The sequence below is a fragment of the Erithacus rubecula genome (assembly GCF_903797595.1).
Source record: "Erithacus rubecula genome assembly, chromosome: 18".
Classification (NCBI taxonomy): Eukaryota; Metazoa; Chordata; class Aves; order Passeriformes; family Muscicapidae; genus Erithacus; species Erithacus rubecula.
Window position 1 is genome coordinate 4,972,687 of NC_136670.1, and position 22,677 is coordinate 4,995,363.

Here is a 22,677-nt window from a genome sequence, read left to right on the forward strand (position 1 = left end):
CAGTGACACAATACAGATATGAGAGGGAGGCAAGCTGCTGTGAAACTGAGGGATAATTGGTACCTAATAAGTTTAAGTGCTATCAGTGGTATTGTTAAATATAGTTAAATGCAGTTTATCCACCTCTAATTCAGTATTGATCCACTTCTACTGTACACCAAGGAGGCCAAGTGTGCTTGATTTTCAGTGCATCACTTCAGCATCACTGACTGCCCTGGAACCTGTGGGACCTTTTGGAAACTGTGGTTGACCTCAGCAATCCCCACTCAAGATTAGCTTAATGCAAGTCCAGTGATAATTGCAGTTTCATTAGTAAAGCTACAGCTCCTTGAGTCATTAAACCCTGTGAAGAACTCTTTTTCTCCTTGTTTCTTTAAACATTTATAACCTCCATTGCGACACTGAAAAAGGCACTAAAGTGTGAGCTCTAAAATCTGAGGACCTAAAAATCAAATTAAATAAAGCTTTGACAATTATTCTCTAAACCCACATGCTTGCAGTGAAACCCATTGCCTTTTTGCAGTGACTCAGGCTGCTCAATTGCCTGGAGCTGGCAGTTCTCCTTCCTGCTCCTTCCCAGTGTTCCTGTGGGCTCTGGGATGTGCAGAAGGGGAGATGGGTGCAGAGGCTGAGCTGCACTGCTCCCAGCACTGCCTGCAGCCCTGCATCAGGCAGGTTAAAGCTGCAGCAGGCAGTGCAGATGCTCACTGCAGGTGGTTTGCATTCCCCACTGCCAGCACTCTCTCTGTGAGCCTCAGAGGAGAGAAGGATGCCATCAGCAGCACAGTGAGATGTGCCCTGTGCACTGTGCAGCATCACCCCTCTGCAGTGCAGACTGCTGGGGGACGTGTCAGCCTGCTCATGACGCAGAGATCTCACAGGACAGCACTGTGCTCATGGCTTCACACACCCCTGCACCCTCCTGGCTCACTCTGGAAGCCGTGTGCCAAAGCAGGGCAGAGGGAGAGCAGCAATGTGTAAGAATGCCAACCCCCCTCCTCTCCCCTGCCAGCACCTTGCAGGATCAGGCCCTTTCTTATGAACTGAAGAGTCATTTTCATCTTCCCCTGTTTGGCACTTAACGCCTCTTGGCAAAAGATTAATGAATTGACTGGCTTTCAACAGGTTTTATGAAGCAAGACAAGAGCATGCCAGCACAGACAATATTAAAGGGAACAGGCAGGGAAGCCTCTCCTGCCTGGTGTGCCTGTGTGCAGGCACGAAGGGCTCCCAGGGAACTCTTGGCTCTGAGCACCAAGCAAGGGGGAAAATAGCAATAAAACCAACATGTGGCCTTCAGCTTACTGCTTTACCTCAGATGAACCTTCATTAAAACTGCTCCCAGACTTGTGATTTCACACTAAACCCCACACACACACCCCATGAAGATGATTGTTGTATACAGTCACATATGGAAACATATGATTTAGGGATTGGGGGATTTAAAGCACCGTTTACATCTCTGTGGTTGTTTCAGCCCAGTGAAAGTGCCCTCCCAGCCATGCACAGGATTGCTCTGTCACCTGCTGCAGAGGGCAGAGCTGTCTGCCCAGGTGAGAGGTGCCTGCAGGATTCATACAGGGATAACTCAGCCAGAGAGTTCTGGTGACTGCAAAAAACCTCTGAAGCAGAGACCTCCCCAAAACAGATTTCACGCCATGTAAAGTGTCCTTCAATATTTTTTATAGTTTTTAAAATATATGGATTGAATGTTGATTTAGGTGTTTAAAACAAATGAACCATTTTATTCAAGTAATATCTGTGTTAGCAGTGACTGAAACTATTGCAATGATTATTTGCACATGAGAGTAAAGTAATGGAATTTCAGGCCTGATGAGATGGAGCCAAAATGCTCCTAAGTGCTAGAGAAATTTCAGTCCTGGACCTACTTTGAACTCCATGACTCACATCCCAGACCTAGATTTTTAATCCTCTGTAGTAATTGGAAATATGTAGCACAGAATATCTGTTCCAGGGAAGTTTAGAGACAGAAAGCCATAGCCCATTGTTCTGATCTTAGAAGGTCCTGACACTGCAAACTGCTGAGAGGTACAGGGAATTTCTCATTCCCATGGGTGTGAATGCTGTATAAATTTGGTCAGCATCTCACAGGTCTAGATTTATTAAGAATATTGGAGTCATGTGATGATTTACCAATTGTTGCCTCTCCCTATACAACAATTCATGGTTGTTTTTTGAATAGAAGTTAGTAGTGCTGATCACTGGATGGAGTTTGATGGACTAGACCCATGGGGAAACTAAGGATGAGATTTCTATGGTATCTCTAAACCCATGCAGGATTTGTAAGCCTCTCTAAATTCTTGGCCCAGACCTGAAACACCTGCTCAAATAACCAAGAACAGCAGTTCACAGGCAGGAGCTTCCTTGCAAAGCACCTGGGAGAGCCCATGGATCAGAAAAGGAGACAGCCACAGCTCTAGAGGGGTACCAAAAGGTGTAGGAGCTGTGAGGGCACTTGAAATGGCTCAAGTGAGTGAGCTGTGGAATGCCAGTGAATGAGGTGAGAGCTCCTGGGTGACACACAGCCCTGCTGCTCTCACACCCCTTGCCCAGGGCTGGCTGCTGGTGGCCATGCAACACTGCTGCAGCCCAGGCAGAGCCTTTGCAGCCACACAGGGGATCTGTGAACTTGGAATTAACATCAGGGCTCCTCTCCAGCACAGGCAGACAAGAGAGGAACGTCAGAGAGCTCATGCCATGTGCTTCCCTAACAGCCCACGTGGAGATTTATGGCACATGGCATGTAAAGCAGGCAAACATTTCCTCACATTTACTGCACAGGGAATTTATCCCACACTGCTACTCCTGCCAGCAGCATAGCTCACTGCAAGACTGAGGAAGGTCCTTTTCAGGTGACAACACTCCTGGTAAAAATTAGGGGCATTCTACTTCTTTTGGTATTAATAATAAAATGTGCTGCTTTGGGTTGGAGCCTGGCTTGCAGGGGTTGTTCCTCCCATGGGGCACTGAGAGCAAGAGAAACACTGGGAGCACTGGGGATCCTCCTGGGCAATTCTACAGGGAATAGTCTTACGTCAATGGAGAAGTTAAAAGCCAATTTTCCCTCCACGTGGGCTGGAATGTGTCACCATGGGAGGGTGCCTCCCTTTGAGCAGACAGGTATGGGAATGCAGGCTGCCACAGGGATATTCAAATGGCACAGGCACACACAAATCATGATGTTCCCCTGCACAGAGTTCACCTGACAGTCATTCTGCAAGCGGCTCCCTTTGATACAACACCGTGACCAGCAATTCTAACTGCAACAGTGACATGGCTCCACACCTTGAGCCTCCCACAGGTGTATCAAAACAGCCTCAGCACATGCCAGATCCCTGCATAGGCAGGAGCTTCCCAGAAGGGAAAAAAAATAAAAAACAAAACACCAAAAAAAGACCACCCCACCTGACTGAATCTGGTTAGGGAGCTTGCAATATTGTGTTTTCTATTGTAGCTTTGGAATTTTCTGCCATTACTACTGTGGACATGAAGTGAAGACTTTAAAGGCAAAGAAATTATGAATGCAGGACATCCTAGGCAGGGATTGTGACAAATTTCCAGCTGCAAGAAGAAGAAAGTGCATGAGTTACAGCTTCTGTAATGTCCCATTTTTCCAAGGACCAATTCTCCACATTCACCCTAAACCTGTATTTTTTTACATAGATGCATTTAAGGCTGCATTAGTGCAGTCTTCATGCTGTTTTCATGCTGACCCATCACCAGGGTACACATACCCACAGAGAGACTTTCAGGCTTTTGTCTTCTAGTTTTGAGTTCAGAGAATTTTCCTGCTCACAACTGGGAGACACTCACAATGCATATTTAATTGCAGCTTGGGGTTAATTAATTAATTCATTATTTATTTATTTTCCATCAGTAGGCTTCCTTGAGGCTCTTTAGCAGAAGGCCTGGCACTCACAGCTTGCACACGCCAGCAGGTGCTGGTGACCACATCACTCTGTAACATCAAAGCACAATTTCAATACCCAGGAAGGTTGGATTTTCTGCTCAGGGGGAAAATTTCCAGGTATTTATTTGTATGTAAAATCCTCTCTATGCATTTCGTGTGGGCAAATGATGGGGCAAACCAACTGCTCCCCTTTGTCTGCCTTCAAAAATATTCACTTTGTGAGCCACCACTGACTCTGCATGAAGTGGGTGTGAGCACAGGTGCTGCCACACCTGTCCAGTGGAATTTGGGGTCCCTATCAGCCCCCTGTGCTCTCTGCCACTGTCCCACTCTGTGCTTCACCTCTGGGCTGCTGGGTGCTCATGCCACTGAGAATGCACAGGAGGTGTCACTGCACAACAAGTGAAATGGGAATTTGCCAAGCAGAAGCAGAGGGGAAGAGATGTAATTCCCCATTTTACATATGCACACATATCTGTGTTAGTGTTTTAAAAGCACAGTTGGAGGGCATGTGTGATCTCTGCTGCACAATGGATGGCTGTTCTAGCCAGGCAGGCTCAGATACCTGTGCAGGTGACAGATTTTTGTGCCATTGCTCTGACAGATAAATGCAGCTGATGGACACTGTGTGCAGCAGTTCTGTGCCCCAGCTCACACCCATCCATGCCAGGCTCACTGATGTCCTCAGTGCTCACATTCACAGCCTCATCTGCAGCACATCAGCCTCATTTTTACTGAGGTGGGATGTGAAACTCACTGCCTGGAGTTACCATCCTTACTAAATCCCCACCTGACATTCCCTGGGCCCCCAAAGCCCCCATCATTGTAACATCAACACTTCTGAGATAACAAGAGCTGTCATCAGATATTGCCCCAAAGGTCTGTTTTGTCTTAGGAAGGGTCACCAGCTGCCCCAGGAAAGAGGCAGGAAACCCTCTCAGGCAAAGGGAATTCCATCCTCAGCCACAGAGCTCCATGGATCCCCCTCAATGAGAAAAGCTCCTTGCTGTTCAATTGATGCTTGAGGAGAAGGGACACTCCTCACTGTGAAGTCTCCATGGTTTGCAGTAGGACCACTCATGAATGAATGACCATCCTGAAGGATGCTGTCAAACCTCTGTGCAAAGCAAGACCTGAGCCAATTTCCAAAGTTTCTGAGAAACCAAACTATCTCCAGGATGGAGAGGAGATTGTAGCTGAAGGACTTGCTGGATTATTTTCAAGAATATTCCTTGAAAACACAAAACCAGGAGTGTGTGTGTGTGTTTGTGTGTGTGTACACATACATACACATCTCTCCTTCCCTTCCAACAGCTTTTCCTGCTCATCTTCTCCCTTAATTGAGATTTTTTAGCTCTGACAGTGGATCACAGCAGTAATTATTTTCTTGATCTCTTGCCACACACTCTCTTTCATCTAAGCTATTTCACCCACTCACTTTTGTGCAACTAAATGAGACACAGCAAACACGTAAGTGGTTCATTCATGCAGCAGAGGGAAGAGGAAAATTCAAATTGGGGCAGCAGGGCTGTCTCCAGCCTTACAGGACTCCATGGAAAGTGCCTTTGGGACTACACATAATTTCTTCTCCAACTATAATTTTTTTCCCTCTGTTCTGAAGCCTATTTCCAACCCTCATCATTACAGAACTCCTCATGGCACTTAGAAATGAATCTAGATACTCTGTTAAAATTACTGGAAGGACATCAGAAGAACTCCTGACCTCTAGAGCTTGACATAGACCTCTCCTGGTACTTTTCTTGTTTCTCTAACCTGATCAATCTGTCCAAAATAACTGCCATGGATTCATTTCTGTTTTCAGCTAAACACAGGTTGGGTTCTTGCTGGTAGAAAAATATTTTGTCAGAAATATTTTGACTTTATTTCCAAACTGTGAAGTGCTTGCTAGTTCCTTTCTGTAATTATTATGCACTTTTTACATGTCAGAGAGAACACTGAAATGAAAGGGATGCACTGCTCTTGGCAAACCTGATCTCCTTTCCTCATTGTTTCTTCTCAGTAGCTCAGGGAGGAATATATCATTTTGTGCAAGAAGGGAAAATTCCTGCTATTTTCAGGGCTGTGAATGCTGGGAGTTTGTGACATGCAGTCCCTGTGCTTGCCAATGCAACAGGACACCAGCTCAGCTGTGCTTTTGGCTCAGCCCTGTGCTTTCTAGGAACCATCTCCCTGCACCACCACCACGGATGAGGAGCACCAGGGAAGAGGCAGAATCCTCCTGGATTGTTACACCTGCACTGAGCAGGGCTGTGAGCACTGAAACAACACTCACTGCCAGCTCTGAGAGAAAGCACAGCTCTGCTTGATGTGGGGGCAGAGAGAAAATGCAGCCTGGGCTGCCCTGCAGCTCCTGCTCTGCTCCTGCTGCAGTTGGCACTTGGGCTCAGCTCCTGACACCTGTGTGTGCCAACACTTGTGCTGCTCCTGGGAGCAGCTCAGACATCCCCACCCTCCCTCTCCAGTCCCCTCTGGGGGGCTGCTCCAGTTGGGAAAGGCTTTTCTTCCTCCCTTCCACTTTGTGTCCCCCGTGAGTGGCAAGGACAGAAGGCAGAATGGATGATGTTCTGCTTTTCAGCTGGGGCTTTCTTGAATGTGGCTGGTAACAGCCCCAACTCCAGCCCTACAGAGCTGCTACCAGGATTCCCAAGCAGCAGCTCTATGGAAATGGGGGGACTTTCCACCAGCAGTAGTTCCTTCACTGCCAGTCACTACCTGCAATGAGAAAGCAACAGGTCTGAGAGCTGGGTTAGGCTGATGTCTGTTATCACCTTCCTCTTTATCTGGAGGTATTTTTGTTACCTGAGAAAAAAAAATTAAACACCTTACCCTGAATAAGTGTACATTTAAAAAAAAAGCCTGATGATTTAGAGGATGAAGATACACTGAATTTCTTACAGACATCATTAAAAGTTGTCACTCTAGATGTTTTTCTGGATGATTTTTTTAGTTTCCTGTATTTTATTCAGTAATAGGCTTGTCCATATGGAGACCACAAGAAGATTAAGCCTGGGATTTTAAGGATTCTCAGGGAATTCTCTAGAAGGGAATTTAAAGTAGACTGTTCAAGCCATAATTGTTAGTGAACCCAGAATACTTCAGATTTTCCCTAATATCATAAATTGACTTTTATAGCGCCATAAACATGAGGTCAGACAGTGCTGGCAGATGTGCCAGTGGCAGTGCTGACAATCTGCCAGCTGTGAGAACTTCTAGAAACTGCATCCTGCAAAATGAACTGGCATTGGGATAGCAAAACCAGGTGAGGATCCAGACTCACAATCAGCATCACCTTTGCACTGGCATGCTGGCATGGCTAAAGGAAATTAATTATCCTTCATTGCTGTTACACTGTTAGTATACAGGTTATTAAGGTAAAAGGGAAATTAGTTTTACTATTAAGAAGTTGTTTTGTGGTGCTATAACCATTCTTTACCTTAGTATTACCTTTCTGGGAAAGTAAACCACCTTCCTGAACAATACAAACCCAACAGTAGCAAGAATGAGCACAAACAAAAGGTGAGAGGTGATGGTTATTTCACTCACTGTGATTGCCCCATTTCCAGGTCAAGCATCATGATACCAGACCAGGTGTCAAACTCCCCAGTAGAAAACAAAAAAGTAAGAGACTGCTTATCAAGCTGCAGAAAAGTATTTGTAGGATTTCTTTAAAAGAATACTAAAACTCTAAATATGGAGTTTCTCAGGGTGAGTTAAATGGATCTGGTGTCTCAGTAGCCCAGGTGAACATTTGCCAAACTGGTCACTTAAAAAAATCAACACCTGCCCTACACACTGAGGTGCAAAAGCAGGAAGGAGGACTTACCCTGCTGAAAAAAATAAAGTTATTTTCCCTGAGTGCATGTGCTTAGCCCGGGCTGGAGCCATCTGTGTGTCCTGTGCACACAGGAGCGTGTGTTTGCTGCTCCCTGACCCAGAATCCTGCTGTTACATAAACCCTGGGATTATCAATAACCTCACATTACAAACCAGCTCCTGTTCAGCTCATTAAAGGATTGTGTCTCTGCCTAGTCTGACTCATTTAGCCTCTTTGGCATTCTTTCTGTTAACGAAGATAGCAACTCATTACTCCGCACAAGCTGGAACACCCATAGGTTAACTCGCTTTTCCCTTTTGGAATGATTCTTTTACAAGGGTATTGCAGCAGTTCCTCCTGCCCTGGCAAAGTAGGTGCCAGGCCAGGCAGCAGCTGGATATTCTGACCTCTAATACATGATCTGAAATCGTGGCTGGATGTCTCTAAAGCACCCAGACCTGGGAAATCCAGCAAACTTTCACCGCTCCTGTCTCAGGCTCGGGTCCTGGCTTTATCACGTATGACATCACATTGCCTCCCTGCAATGGAACATGTAATCAAGAACCTGAGAGTGGCTGACTGCCTAGGGTGTTGGGAAGAACCAGTTTTCAGGGAGAAGATGAGATGTGACCTTGTTTCTTTAAGCTTTTGCCATATTGAATTAACTTGTCTGTAAGTCAGTTCATAACACTGACCTTTTTCCTTCAACCAACTCTACAATTTGACAAGGACAATGAGGTCAACAAAACATTCTTCCTAGGAAATCCTAGAATTTGGTGCCCTGGTTCTTCTGGGCCACAGCTCTTGTGTAAACTGCTGTCTTGCATGGAGCCTTGCTCTTCTTCTCTCCCAGCAACTTGTCCCACACAATCCACTGCAAATGCTCAAGGTCTGCTTTACAGACTGAAAGGCTCCTTCATTTCTGGGGTTTTTTTAATCTCTTAATAGTCTTTGTGGGATTTGACTCTAAACCCAAATAATCAGCCAAACTTGAAGGTGTAAAATTCTTCAGTGTTGGCCAGTGCTGTGAGTTTATATCCCAGAGAAGCCAGGATGGAGTTAAAGGCACTCCCAGCCTGAAAGTGATGGCTCTGTATGACCAGTGCCATGAAAATGTACCAGAAACACTTTTGAGGAAACACATTTCATTGTCTGAATGATTGCTCAAAAAAAAAAAAATCCAGGTTACTTTGTAAAGGAATAACCAGAACAAAACCAGAGTAAAAAAAAAAAAATCATTCAGAAATCATCTAAAGTTAGTGAGCAATGTCATTGGAACTTCAGCAAAATAAAGCAAAGAGGAAAAAGAAAAAAAATGAGGAGAAGAGAAGAGGAAGAGAAGAGAAGAGAAGAGAAGAGAAGAGAAGGGAAGAGAAGAGAAGAGAAGAGAAGAGGAGAGAAGAGAAGAGAAGAGAAGAGAAGAGAAGAGAAGAGAAGAGAAGAGAAGAGAAGAGAAGAGAAGAGAAGAGAAGAGAAGAGAAGAGAAGAGAAGAGAAGAGAAGAAGAGAAGAGAAATTATAATTAGGAGGCAGCTAATTTTATTTTTAAGCAAAACTACAGGACTACAGGCAAAACCAAGGAAAATTATGTTGCTCTTCCTGTGGAAAAGTTATGAAATTCCAATTGAGAGAGTGTTCTGATCCATCTGGGGCTGGCATTTTAATGGGACTGGTTTCTCCAAGGCCATTACAGCCCCATTCAATAGTTCTAACCATTGTGGAAAAATGCCATGTACCAACAGCTATTTTCCACAATTTTCTTCAGAAAATCTGAAAGAAATGTAGAAAATTGATTTGAAGCCCTGGCAGAGAGATAGAGAAACAGTAGCACAAGGCTGCAGGCCAGTAATTTATGTTCCGAATGTCACTGAGTGCTCTGCCTATAATTTCAGGGAAGAATGATAATAATTAAAAGCAAAAAATCTCCAGTCATTTCTTACAAGAGGAAAAGTTGAATGTAGTAAGTGTAGGGATTTCTTTAAGTGCTTAACTTTTCCAGTGGAGTTTCAAAAATTAAATATAGCAATAATATCTGTCCTCCAAAGTTATCCCAATGAGCTTTGCTATGTCGGGAGGGGAAGCACTTCATCCACCAAGCATGGACAATGATGGGATGGAATGTGGGGATGTTTGACAGCAGCAGCTCCCCATGACCCCACAGATGGCACCAGCACCAAATGCTCCCCTGGGACAGGAGAAACTGCCAGTGGTGTCACTGGGAGGGCAGGGAGGGCTCAGCCATTCCAGCGTGTCCCTGCCCAGCCCTCTGAAGGGAGGTGAAGAGACACCAGAGCCAGAGGTCACAAAATTATAGAATGGCTTGAGTTGGAAGGGATCATAAACATCACCTCATCCCACCCCCTGCATGGGCAGGGACACCTTCCACTACACCAGGTTGCTCCAAACCCTGTCCAACCTGGCCTGGAACAGCTCCAGGGATGGGGCAGCCACAGCTGTGCCAGGGCCAAAGCACCCTCAGAGTGAAGAACTTCCTAGTGAAGGTCCAGCACCATGAGTAGCCATGAGGATGATCTAATTTGTGTCAGGACTTGCTTATATTTGGATTTAGCCTGGATTTAGTGCCCCACCAAATGAGCTGGGGAAGCAGCCTGAGGCAAATATGAGCACAGAGCCAAGAATGCCAGGCAGGTCATCAGAGCTAGCAGCTCTGCTTGTGGCTGAAAGTCCTTGAGGTGTCCAAGGTGACCTCTGTATGCCATGGATGTCCCATCTGAGGCTGACTGTTCACCCTGCAAGTACAATGTATTTTCCTTACCAGTGGGAGCAGAATCCCAAAAAGCTGCTGAAATTGTAAAGGATGCACACAAGCAGCAAGAGAAATTCCACTCTGGCAAAGTCAGCAGGAATTACCTATACGCACCTTTCTCTTCTGCAAACAGGGATCATCTCCTCTACAAATTATTAAATTTGCCAATGGCTTTAATCTATACAGAAAAAAAAATGGCACTTTTAACTTTTCACATCCATTCTGACAACCACAGGGACATTTCTCAAGGCATTTATTACATTCATTGAGGAAAAATTAGACCTGGAGGTAGTACCTTACATACTTAAGAAAACTAAAGGAATGGTCATATTTCAGTAGATGTTGCTAAATGTACAGCAAAAACTAAATACTTTATTTACGAAAAGAATAAAGTCAATAAATAGAAGAGAGATAGAATAAAAATTCTGGACTGAGGAGATATTTCTATTTCTTCAATAATATGCCCACTATATTAATACTATATTTTGCCTAGATTTTTTCAAGCAAAGTAAATCATAGAACCTTTCTGGATGCAGGCAGTGTCATTGCAGAGATAAATGGCCCTCAGGTATTAGTTTCTAACTGGGTAAATACTGATCCTTTGACCATTGACCATTTGCCCACAAATCATAATATTTACTGAAATACAAAGGAGATGTATGTACTGCAACCTATAGCCATCTTTATTTTCAGCAGAAAATCCTCCTGGCAGTATTTCCTATTGATTATGAACAGGATTTGAATTGGGACAAATATAGCAAATTTGTTTATCAGTGCTGCCTCCAAATGCTCTTTCATCCCCTAGAATATAATTATTCATAAAAAGATAAGGAAATAAATAAATGAACATCTTCTAGTAAGTAAAAGATTGAACATTTTGGAAAACTGTGTGACTGTGAATGACATAATCTATGCCTGCCTAAGTTTGAGGACAGCCTGATGAAAGGTGTAAATACCTAAATCTTGTATTCATCTCAGTCAGGTATTAACTCATTTTTCTTCTTAGCAACACATGTCAGAAGGCAGAGGGTGATCTCACAATTTGCTCTGCCAACTTGTTAGAAATTCCCACTGGAAACATTCAGAAGGAAAATTATCCCTCAGAGATATCACGCTTTGAAGTTCCCAGCAGCTTGCCTGGATACACTCAGCCTTGCAGAGGGCTCCCAGCAGCAAAAACCGCAGAGAAATGCAAATTCCATGGAACAGGACACCCCAAGGTCCCTGCTAGAGTGGTGGTGTGCTTTGCTGGACACAGTAATCCCATCTCAAGCCACAGATAGAAAAAGGAGCTGATCCCAACCTGGGCAAGGCTTTTGCCCATTGTTGGGAATGTTGCCTTTAGCTCCAGTTTATGACTGCACCAACAGAATCGACCACTTTGCTGATTTAACTGAGGCAGAGCTTGACCCTCCATCCTCGTTAGCTCCACTCCATGTCAGAGACACTTCAACCACCAGCCCTGTGTTCCAAACCTTATTATGGCATGTTATCATATAATAAATATGTGATTAATGATAACTGAGCACCACTTAATGAAAGGTTTTCTTGCTTTCTCTATTTATATTACCGCACGTAATCTGAACCTCGGATAATTAAATGTTACATAAAATATTCCAATGCTAGCAATCCTGGGAGCTTCTTTTTGAACACTTGGCAACCTTGTAATGGTTTGTCATTAACAAGCATGCCCTAATGTGACATTCCACTTCAGCAGCCTCACTGAGAAGGTCTTTTTTATTTTTTTCATTTTTTTTTCTTTTTTTGCAGCAAGGAGCTGAAGGCTGAGTTATCCAGCAGAAGAAGCAGGTGTTGCAGTGCTGCTCCCTGTGGAGGTTATTTCAATAGCCAGACGTCATTAGCACTGAGCTACAGGACGTGGTAGTGCAGTAAATGCGTCACGTTGCACGGGCTGCCGTGGTCCTCTGGTGCATCCTGCCGTGGATCATCCCAGGATCCTGTCAGCAAAGGTTGTTTGAAAGGGAGGGACTGGTTCCCATGAGCAGGAGCTGCAGAGCAACGAGGAACATTGCAATCTATTCCCCCCCTTTGTAGACACTGTCTTCCTTGCAAACACTTGGCATCAAAATTAAGGAAAAATACTGTGAATTCAGGGATGGTAGAATAGTTGGGTTGGAAGGGACCTTTAAAGGGCATCTTGTCCAACCTCCCTCAATGAGCAGGGATAGCCAATGGGTCCAGTTTAATATAACTGCAAAAACACTATTATTAGCTAAAAAAAATATCACATTTTAAATAATACTGAGTTATTGCAATGTCCCTAATGGTTCACCAGTGTTCCAGTTGTCTCACCAGGGAAGGGTTTTGCATTGCACTGGGGTTGATTCATGATCCCATTTCTGAACAGGTAACATCTATCCAGGGAGAAGCTGGGTGGGACATGGATGTAGCTGTCTGTGCAATCTCTTGCTTACCATGTTGGAGAGGCTCTACTCATTCTGGGGCCCTGCAGGACCTTCAAGCTCCTTGTGCCAGGAAAACCTACCCCAGTTTTACAAGACAGGTGCCTGCCTTAGAATGATTCATGTTTGAGAGGAACTGTTTGATCAGACCAGGTTATTGAGGGCTTTATCCACTCTTGCCCTAGCTAGGACAAACAGGGAATTCTCTCCACTGAATGAAGCTGGGTTTTTGTAGTCTCGTATCAAGTCTGGACTGATTTAGCAGAATCTGATGTCAGCAACATGAGGAGCTGGGTAGTCTCACTGTGCATGGTGGGTAGGAAGCAATTGCTAACACAGCAGGGTGAAAACACAGATTCTGGCATGTGGAGATAAAACCAGGTAGGAACAGGTACTGAATGAAACCATTCAGAGCAAGATGCTGCATGAGCTCCATAACTGTAAATCCCAAGAGAGAGAAGGGCCCTGCAGACTCCCAGCCAGCTGATGGAGAGATCTGAAGTCACTCCAACCACCATCTGCTTCAGCAGGAGCAGAACTTGCCTCGGTGCTGTTAGCACAAGTCACAGTTTACACAGCAGGAAGTGTTTCCACTGCAGAGTGAGGTTTGCATTTGAATGCCCATCTCTGGGAATTGAAGAGGATCATTTTATCTAAATCGATTTTCCCACTCCTAACAATTTTACCCAGCAGGTCTCAAGTGCCAAGTGGAGCTTCACTAGTGGCTCTGCCTGTGTGTTCATGGGAGATAGGTTTTTTAATTCTTTAGCAATTCCTTTGTTACTAGAAGATGGGAATGAAAGGCTGGCTGAATGAAGGGAGGCATGACCCCAGTGTCTTAATAAAATAAAATCCTATGGGGTTGGCCCAGAGGTTATGCTTCCATTGCCATGGGAGAGACCTGGCTTAATTCCTGCCCTGGTGCTTTGCTCTGAGGTCCAGCAGCAGCAGTGCAGGGTGTTGCAGAGGTTTTGGCCAGCAGCACTCAGCAATGACCTTTCTGGCTGATTGCAGGGCAGTGTGGATGAGCCCCTGGGGCACCCAGCCCTCCCCAGCTGGGCAGGAAGGCCAGAGGGGAGGGGGATAGATGACAGCCCAGGTTAAAAAAGGGCCCTCAGGGCTCTTCTGGGGGCAAAGGACTTGTCCTCAGGTTTAAAAATGCTGAAAAAAAAGCAGAGAGGGACACACCCCACTGCCACAGCTAGGCAAGACGTGGGATATTCAACAACATATTATTTGCTGGAAAGAAAATGTAGGGGTTTTTTTTATTTTTTTTTTTTTATTTAAAATGTGGCTCTCAGTGAAAACCACATTTATAAAATTTCCAACAATGTATGTTTTGTGGTTGTTGGGACTGAGCACAGCACTCCTCACGGAGCTTTAAATCATCTCATATTAATGCAAAAGCGCTTGCTGCTTTGCTGAATCGAGAGATCTCCAAAAGAGCCTGAATGCAAAAAGAAAAGTAACAGCTGAAAATTCCAACCAGCAGGCTCGAGTTTTCCAAGGCCTGTTTGCTTTGGCCTGCCTCTGCCATTCCTTTCTTTCTTTCTTTAGAAGTGTGAAACTGGTTGGTCGCTGGTATTTGTTCTGTGGTCTGCACTAACTGTTCCATCTGTGTAAACTCCGGCCTGCCAGCCTGGGAGTTTAACAACACTTTCCCTTCAGCTGGGAGGAAAATGAAAGTCCCGTTAAGTGGCAATTTGAAGCTTTGCAAAACACACTGCCCTGGGTTTGAGCAGAGAGAGGGAAGGTCAGCTCCTGCCCAGCCTGGAGCTGGGGGCAACCCCAGAGCTGGTGGTGGCACAGTCACAGGCAGGAGCAAAGGGAGCAGCTGGCACTGGGCACACTAAAGGAGACACAGCCAAGGCAGCCCTGCTCTTATTGGGGTGTCTCTGTGTCACTGGCTATTGGGATTCTGATCTAGGGAAGTATTCAGGTTCTAAAATCATCTCAGATAGGAGTTAAATGTCCAAATAACTCACTGGGCATGGCTTCCAGCTCATGTCACACATCAGATTTGCAGATTTTCTTTTCTCTGATGCCCAGATTAATCCTAAAAGGAGTCCAGGAATCCAGGATTAATCCTAAAAACAATCAGTTCAGCTGTGCCCAACATGGCCAAATCTTTGATTGCCTCTGACTCATAGGATTGAAGATATTTCTATGGTGCTATTGTCATTCCAGATCACTACAATAACTGATATTTTATCTGTGGGTTGTGATTCAGATTTGAGCCCAGCTTCCAGACAAGTTCTGTGTCATTGACCAAGTCCTGGGGAGTGTGGGCTGAGGAGCAACCAGCTCCAGTGCCCTTTGATGGAGGAGGGACTGGCTCTGCCCAGTGCCAGACTGTCCCTGGTGAAGGGCTGACCCCACCCTGGCAGGACTCTGGGCTCAGCTTGTTGGCACCTCTCCATTCCCAGGACAGCTCCAATCTAGACTTTATAAGCCTGGCTCAGTTCTTCTCCAAATATAAAATATTAAAAAATCCCAACAAACAAAACAAAAAACAAAACAAAACAAAACAAAACAAAATAAACAGATTAAATCCACTCTCAGCCTTTTATCTACACAGAAAAGACAACTGAAATGCTATTTTGCCTCCTATTTCCACACTGGTTTTCTTCTGCCCCATAGGGTATATTTGTCCTTCCCAGGGTTCAGCCCTCCCTAGATTGTACTCCAGAGCCCTGGGCATAAGGCTGCCTTTTTCCCTTCCTCTTTTTTCATGTTGTTTTTTTTGTTTTGTTTTGTTTCCTGACTGTGTGCTTAGCAAGAGTATATTTTTAAAGCTGTGTAGGGGTTTTAGCTGCCTGAATTCTGTGATGGCTAACAGAGAAGCTGTGCTGTTATTACACAAGTAATACTTAGAAAATGTGTAGTAAAATTCAGGATCAGTTACTATCAACATAGGAGAGGGATATATCAGCTAAAAAAAAAAAAATCTTTGCTGCTGAGAAAGCAGAATTCATCAGATTCTTTTAAAATGATGTTTCTGAACATTCATATGAACTCCCAACAGATGTTGAGTTCAATCGTGTTTCCTCCTAATCAAAATACATACTGTTGGGTTTTTTTCACAGAAAATTTAGAGGAGAAGAGAAAGGATTGCAAGTGTTTTACAGAAAACTACAAGTGACACTGGAAGTAAATGTGTTTTTGAAGATGACTTCCAATAAATAACCAGCTTACCAAAAAAAGCTTTTTCCTGAAATTCAAACCAAAACAACATCACTGAACATTTTTCAGATTTGTCTTTCCCCTGCTGCCTTTTTCTGTCTAAAACCTGTTTCTTTTCAAATACATTTTCCTTCAGCTGCAACATCTTATTTCGGCTGAAAATAAACTTCTATTGAAAAGTTCAAGCAGCTTTTCTCTGCAAGAATTTGGAAATTTCACTTCAAGAAATGTTCACAAAATATTCCATCACATAGCCTTTGCTGTAGTAACCAGAGATATTTGTTCTCTGAAGAAAACTCCACTGCATAATGCAGACACCTTTTCATTTTTTCTGCACTCCAACGCCTGTACCTGCCAACCTACTTCAACCAAAGAAAGGTCAGCTGCACATTTGCATAAAATCGAATGCATTTGCATAAATCAAGCTGCAGCTTTATATATTACATTGATCTGGAATGCATATTGTGCATTTCGTGGTGACAGGCAATGAGAGGCAGCAACAGCCAGTTATGAGAGTGTCTGTCTTGGGCTGAGCCCTGCCCTGAAGTGAGCAGAGATCAATCCCTGAGCCCAGCTGAACCCTCACACATGTCAACAGGACCACAGCAGACAGCCAGTTCTCCTTCTGCTCAGCTCACCAGAGTGTGAGAGACTGTTTTCTCCCCATTTTTTATCTGTTGTACTTTTCTGAAGTCATGGAGTCAAACCTGTAGGCTGAAAATTCAGATTAAACTATCCAAATTAGGCTTTGCCAAGATCATCAATAAATTGATGTACCCAAGATTTTTATACAATAGGTTTCAGTTCATTTGAGTTAATTCAAGTTCATATTATATATGGATCCATTTTTTTTTTTTTTCTGATTTGATAAAAGTAGCAGAGAAAATCTAGACTCTACTGACTTTTAGGAACTTAAGACTTCACATTAATTTCAAGTTCCAGGAATATCTAATAAAACCACTGCAGCTGGCACTGCTCAAATTGCCAATATATTCAAAAGCAACTCAGAAGTGCCAAAGTGATGATGTGACAGGAGAGCTTCTGCCCCTGCTCTGAGTCCACAGTGGCATCAAGTCCTGTCCTGGAAAGCCAAAAGGCCAGGCCACCTGCTCTCTGTGCTGACCTCTGGCAAAGAAACCACCTGAGCAGCTCCAGACTGGCCTATTAGACAAATTATGTAATTCCTTCCACCTTTAAATCCACCAAAGTAGGAGATCTGCACAAGCATGGACTCAAAACCAGACCTCTGTAAGGCAATTTTTTTGTTTGTTTGTTTGAAGAGGAATAATTTCATATCAGAACCAAAAATTGCTTTCAAACACCACACCCGGGCTGTGTAAGTCAGGCAGACAGGAGCAGCCCTTTGCAGAAAATCCCTTTTTAAACTACTCAGAGCACTGAGGTATTGCCTGAGCCTGTCATCAGCATGGGGGCTGGCAAAGGGCATGGCCAGCAGTGTGGAGAGTTTGATTTACCTCGGTGCTGACCAGTCAGCTCTGCAGCTCTGAGCAGAAATCAGAGTGTTTATCCAACCCCTCTGCTCTGATCTGCACTTTGGGGCTGATGCTCTAAAGCAAAACGTGCAGCAGCCAGGTCAACAGCCTCAGACAGCAAAGGTCACCAAGCCTGGGCACTAAAACAGGACACAAAAGTGTCCAGCTGAGCCCCACACTAACCCCAGCACCCCATTCATTACTGCAGTGCTTACAGCTAATTAAGAGTGCAAGGTAGCATCCCCCAGGCAGCTGAGCAGAATCAGGAGACACCACATAGTGATAAGTGGAATTGCCTAAAAATTAGCATATTTTTACTGAGGAAAAAGGCCTTGCATTCTTTTTATTGCCCCCAACCCTCATGCCCTCAGCTCACATTTGCCTCTGCTTTCAAAGCCAGCAGCCAGACACTTGGTTTCCCTCTCAGACTCGGGGGCAGTGGTAGCTGGAAGCTGTGCCAGGGGTGCAGTGGGACAGGGACAAGCTGAGCTGCTCCTCTCTTCACTCACTGCTCTGGGGCTCTGAGCTCCTGCAGCCATGGCTGGGTGGGAGGATTTCCACAGGTACAGGGCTCTGATGGTGCTGATGGGACAGATGGAAGCAGGAACATCTTGGCCTGGGCACAGAAGCTTTTAAATGCATCTATGATGGCTTCAAAGGAAACATGAGAAAGCATGAGCTGCTCTACAGGAGGAGAGCAGGGACTGTGTGCCAGGATCTGAGCTTCCTCTCATCCTGGAGCACACCAGGAAAAGTTCTGTCAGTCCCACGGAGAGCTTGGCTCTAGAAATGCTGCTTCTTCATGGAACAGTTCTGGAGATCTAGCCCATCCACCACAAATAAAGCAATAATGCTGTTAGAGGGTGATGTCTTTGGTGCTAACACCCAAACTAGTTTCTGCTCCAGTATTCAACAGGAGTTTTGGAAAGGCAAAAAAATTAATTGGGAATTGCAGTTGGCCTTAGCATAGTGCAGTGCAATTTTTATCAAGACTAGCTGAGAATGTGACACGTTTAAACCAATCAAGTGTATTTATTTTACTATAATCTCGTAATAGCAGCAATGGCCTCAGTGAGGGGACCTTTCTGAGCACTAGGGATTAGCTGGGGTTAACAGTCCCCTGAATGCTGATCTCTCCAAGGCAGTGATGGAGACGTGGATCCTTTTAAAAGGATTCATTGCTGGCTGCTGAAGTCTCCATGAAACAGCCCCACAAGGCCTCAGCATGGTTTTTAATAAATCAGCTCTGGCCCCCATCACCCCAGGCGTTGCCTCCCAGCCAGAACTGCTTCCCTCTGGCATTTTTAGCAGCGTGGCTGTTCTCACTGCAGATTTGTTTCCTCTGTGGTTTTGTAGCCTGTTGCCTTCCATGCTGGCAGGGCCAACATAAGGGGAAGTAGGTGGGGAAATGCCCCTCCTGTTCCTGAGCCAAAAGCAGGGGAGAACTCTGCCTTCTATCTTTGGCTGGGGAGAAGCAGCATCCCCTCGTGCTTCCCCTTCCTGCCCCTCTGTGCAGCAAGGACAGAGCTCCCAGGATGTTCCTTGTGGATGATGGGAGGAGTTGGTGCTGTTACCCAGTTTAAACACCCTCAGTGCCTCTGTTCCTGAGTGCCTGCCCTGCCCTGCTCAGCCTGAGGGCCCTTGCACCAAGGGCACACCAAACAATCAGCCCGGGCAAGTGCACACCAGATTTAATCAGAAAAAAAATCTACCTCTGCACAATGATTGAAAACCATTCAATCCATTTAAAAAGTGCTGCCAAGACTTTGAAAGTGTCAAGAACATTTTGGAAGCTCTGCTGCCCAGGGTGTATTTCTTGAGTCACTGTGCGATGTTTTAGATCCTAGCTAGATAATAATCAGACAGATATCCCATAATGCAGAAACATCAAGTTATTATCAGACCCTGGAATAAAAAGTAAAACAAAACTAAATACAAGATAAACCAATATCCTATGAACAAGTGATGTGTCTGATATCATTCTACTGAAAGCATCTTCACTGTGCTCCAGTGACAGCAGATGAAAGGCAGGACACAGAGAGGACTTCTTGGAGCTTGTGCAAAAGTTGCTTTTAAGTACAATTACAAAGTCAATTAGAAAGTCATTTCAGCACTAATGAAACAATGAATGATTGATGCTTAATGGTTCTGGCAGGAAGTACAGCCTGGTAAATAGAGCTGACCAGGAAAAGGCAATTCAAAGTTACATCAAAAGTTCAGGGGGTTTATGTGTGTACACGTATATGAGAATGTAAATTTACAAAACCAAAATGCTTCAGTTTGGGGGTGCAAACCAACTTCTTTAATCAGACAGAATTCATACTCCCAGTCATTCTGGTGTAACCTATAACATGCTCAAGCTGGAAAACGTGTTTCCACATCCCAGGCTGGACTGGGAGAACTTCACTGCCTAGGTCAGATGTCAGCTGGTCATTTCACCTAATGTCCAGTGTGCCTTGGGCAGAAGCAGAGGTGAAAAAGGCATAAACTCAGTTATATATTATATATAACAAACAATAAATATATTATGCATTATGTATATTAAATAAAATTATATTTCCCCATAAGTATAGACACATATAGATATATATATACTTCAAATGTTTCTGTCTTGAAAAGGTGATAGATCAATGCATTACCCTGTTGTGTTTCCTGTGGTTTCTATTGCTCTTGCTGGGTTGAAAATCAATATTGATGTTGTGATGTCTTGGCCTACACATTTAATCTCAGGTGGGATTAGAAATTCTCTCTGTAGCAGGAAGAGAATCCCAAGAGATGATTCAGACTAAATCCAACTGCTGAGATAGAGAGTGGTTTCTGAGCTTTGCCCAAGCAGAGAGTCTCAGATTTCAATCCTTGGAGTGCCCAGCTTTTCCTCCCCTGTGGGCCAGCAGCTCAGAGCTGTGTGCCTGCAGGGCACTCCAGCAGGAGCACGTGCACAAAGCTGATGCAACACACAAGAATCGGGGAAAATGCTGCAGCACAAACTTCTTTCATGTAGTTACACCATCCTCAGGTGTGTAGTTACACCACACACCACGCCACATCCACACAGGCCTGGTCTAGAAATTACTGCCAGGGCAGAGCTACTTTGTGTTATAGTTATGTCATAGAGGCTTGATTAAGCAAGGCAAATTTCCTGACTTTTCTTTGATCCTCATGAAACCTGATTGCAGTAAGGAGAATGAACAATCAGGGAAAGGTCAGGGCATGGTGGCACTTGCAGCACTGTAGGTTTTGAGTAACTGGACATGGTTAAAATCTCCCTGCCCACACAGCCTGTGCCATGTCCTTTGGCCATGGAGCTGCTCCAGGGTTTTTCCCTGTGAGGATTGCATGGGTGTCAGGATGGAGGCTGGCACCTTTGGGCCTGGACACTCACACAGCCATTGCCTGAAAGAGCCTGACTAATACCATATTTAATGTTTCCCATCCAAGTGTTTGAATGCACTTCAAAGGTGTGTTTGTGGTGCTTGATCCACTCTGAGGCAAACACTTGAGGTCTTGGCTTCAGACGTGTGGCAGCTCTGTGACTGTGGGCACCATCTCTGCCCACACCATGCTCCTTCCATCCCTGCTGTGCCTGGTGTCTCCTCTCTCTGAGCACCCACATGGACAGTTGCAGTTTAAGAGCAGGAGAACAGCAGCACATGGAGCAATTGGCCAGACTGAAACCTTTACCTGAGGCTGTTTGTTTATAGCATCCTTGCACTCACCATGGGATCTTTCTCTTGTTTTAATCCAGGCACATGGGTGCTGCATCTTGCAGTTGTTACAGGTTTAATGTGCCCTGTGAGCAGCCACTTTCCTTCCTCTGGGACCTGCCAGCTGGGTTTGTCTCACTGGGTGTTGGGTCTGTCTCTGGAGAGGCTGCTGTAAAATGATTGCTGAGCCCATCTCCAGTTCACTCCTGCTAATTAAACACCTCTGGTTCAGTGCTTGCTTGCTCCTTTATTTTCCCCTTCCCCCCCTATTTTTTTTTCTTTTAGGCTAGTTCCAAGAGGATATTATTTTTAGCTCAGGAGGGTTAAAGGGGAAGGGAATTGTGCCAGAATCAGGTTGTTAGGAGATGGGGAGAGAGGAAAAAAATGCTGGGGGTGGGGGGTGATCTGCAGTGATTAAAATTCCATCTAATAATAAGACAGAAAGCTGCAGTGTACAGGCCCAGCCTAAATTAAGCTTCTGAATTAGAAGCACTTTCCAAAATTCCTCTCTGGACAATTTAATTAGGCGACAGGTATTTCCACAGTCACACGGTGCTTCCGCTCAGCTGTAAATAAAGACTGAGAATTCCTGCCCCAGAATCCAGGGAAGAAAGAAAACAAAACTTCCAGCAGGACACAGAGCAGCGTGTGGTGAGACTCCCCAGCTCCCCTCCTCCCCATCCCACCCTGCCCAGCTCTGTAATGGATGGTGCAGAAGCACAGTCTGATTAGGGGGCCAGGAGGTTAATCTGTACCTTGCTCTCTGATAAAGTCCATATCCAGGCACTGTGCTCACAGCCTGTCCATAGCCTGGGCTCTGCTTGCTGTGCAGGACTGACATGTGCAGCCCTTAGTCCTGGCACAAACAATGCCACCATCCATGCCAGCCCTGCTCTTTCCTTTTGCTGTTCCCCCAGCCTCTTCTCCAGAGCCCTCTCTAGAGCAGAGTTTGATGATGCTGGATCCCCAGCCCTCTCTGGGGCAGTGATGATGATTCTAGATCCCCAGCCCCTCTCTGGGGCAGTGATTGATGGTGCTGGATCCCCAGCCCTCTCTGGAGCAGTGATTGATGATGCTGGATCCCCAGCCCTCTCAGGGGCAGTGATTGATGATGCTGGATCCCCAGCCCCTCTCTGGGGCAGTGATTGATGGTGCTGGATCCCCAGCCCCTCTCTGGGGCAGTGATTGATGATTCTAGATCCCCAGCCCTCTCTGGAGCAGTGATTGATGATGCTGGATCCCCAGCCCCTCTCTGGGGCAGCGATTGATGATGCTGGATCCCCAGCCCCTCTCTGGGGCAGTGATTGATGATACTGGATCCCCAGCCCCTCTCTGGGGGAGT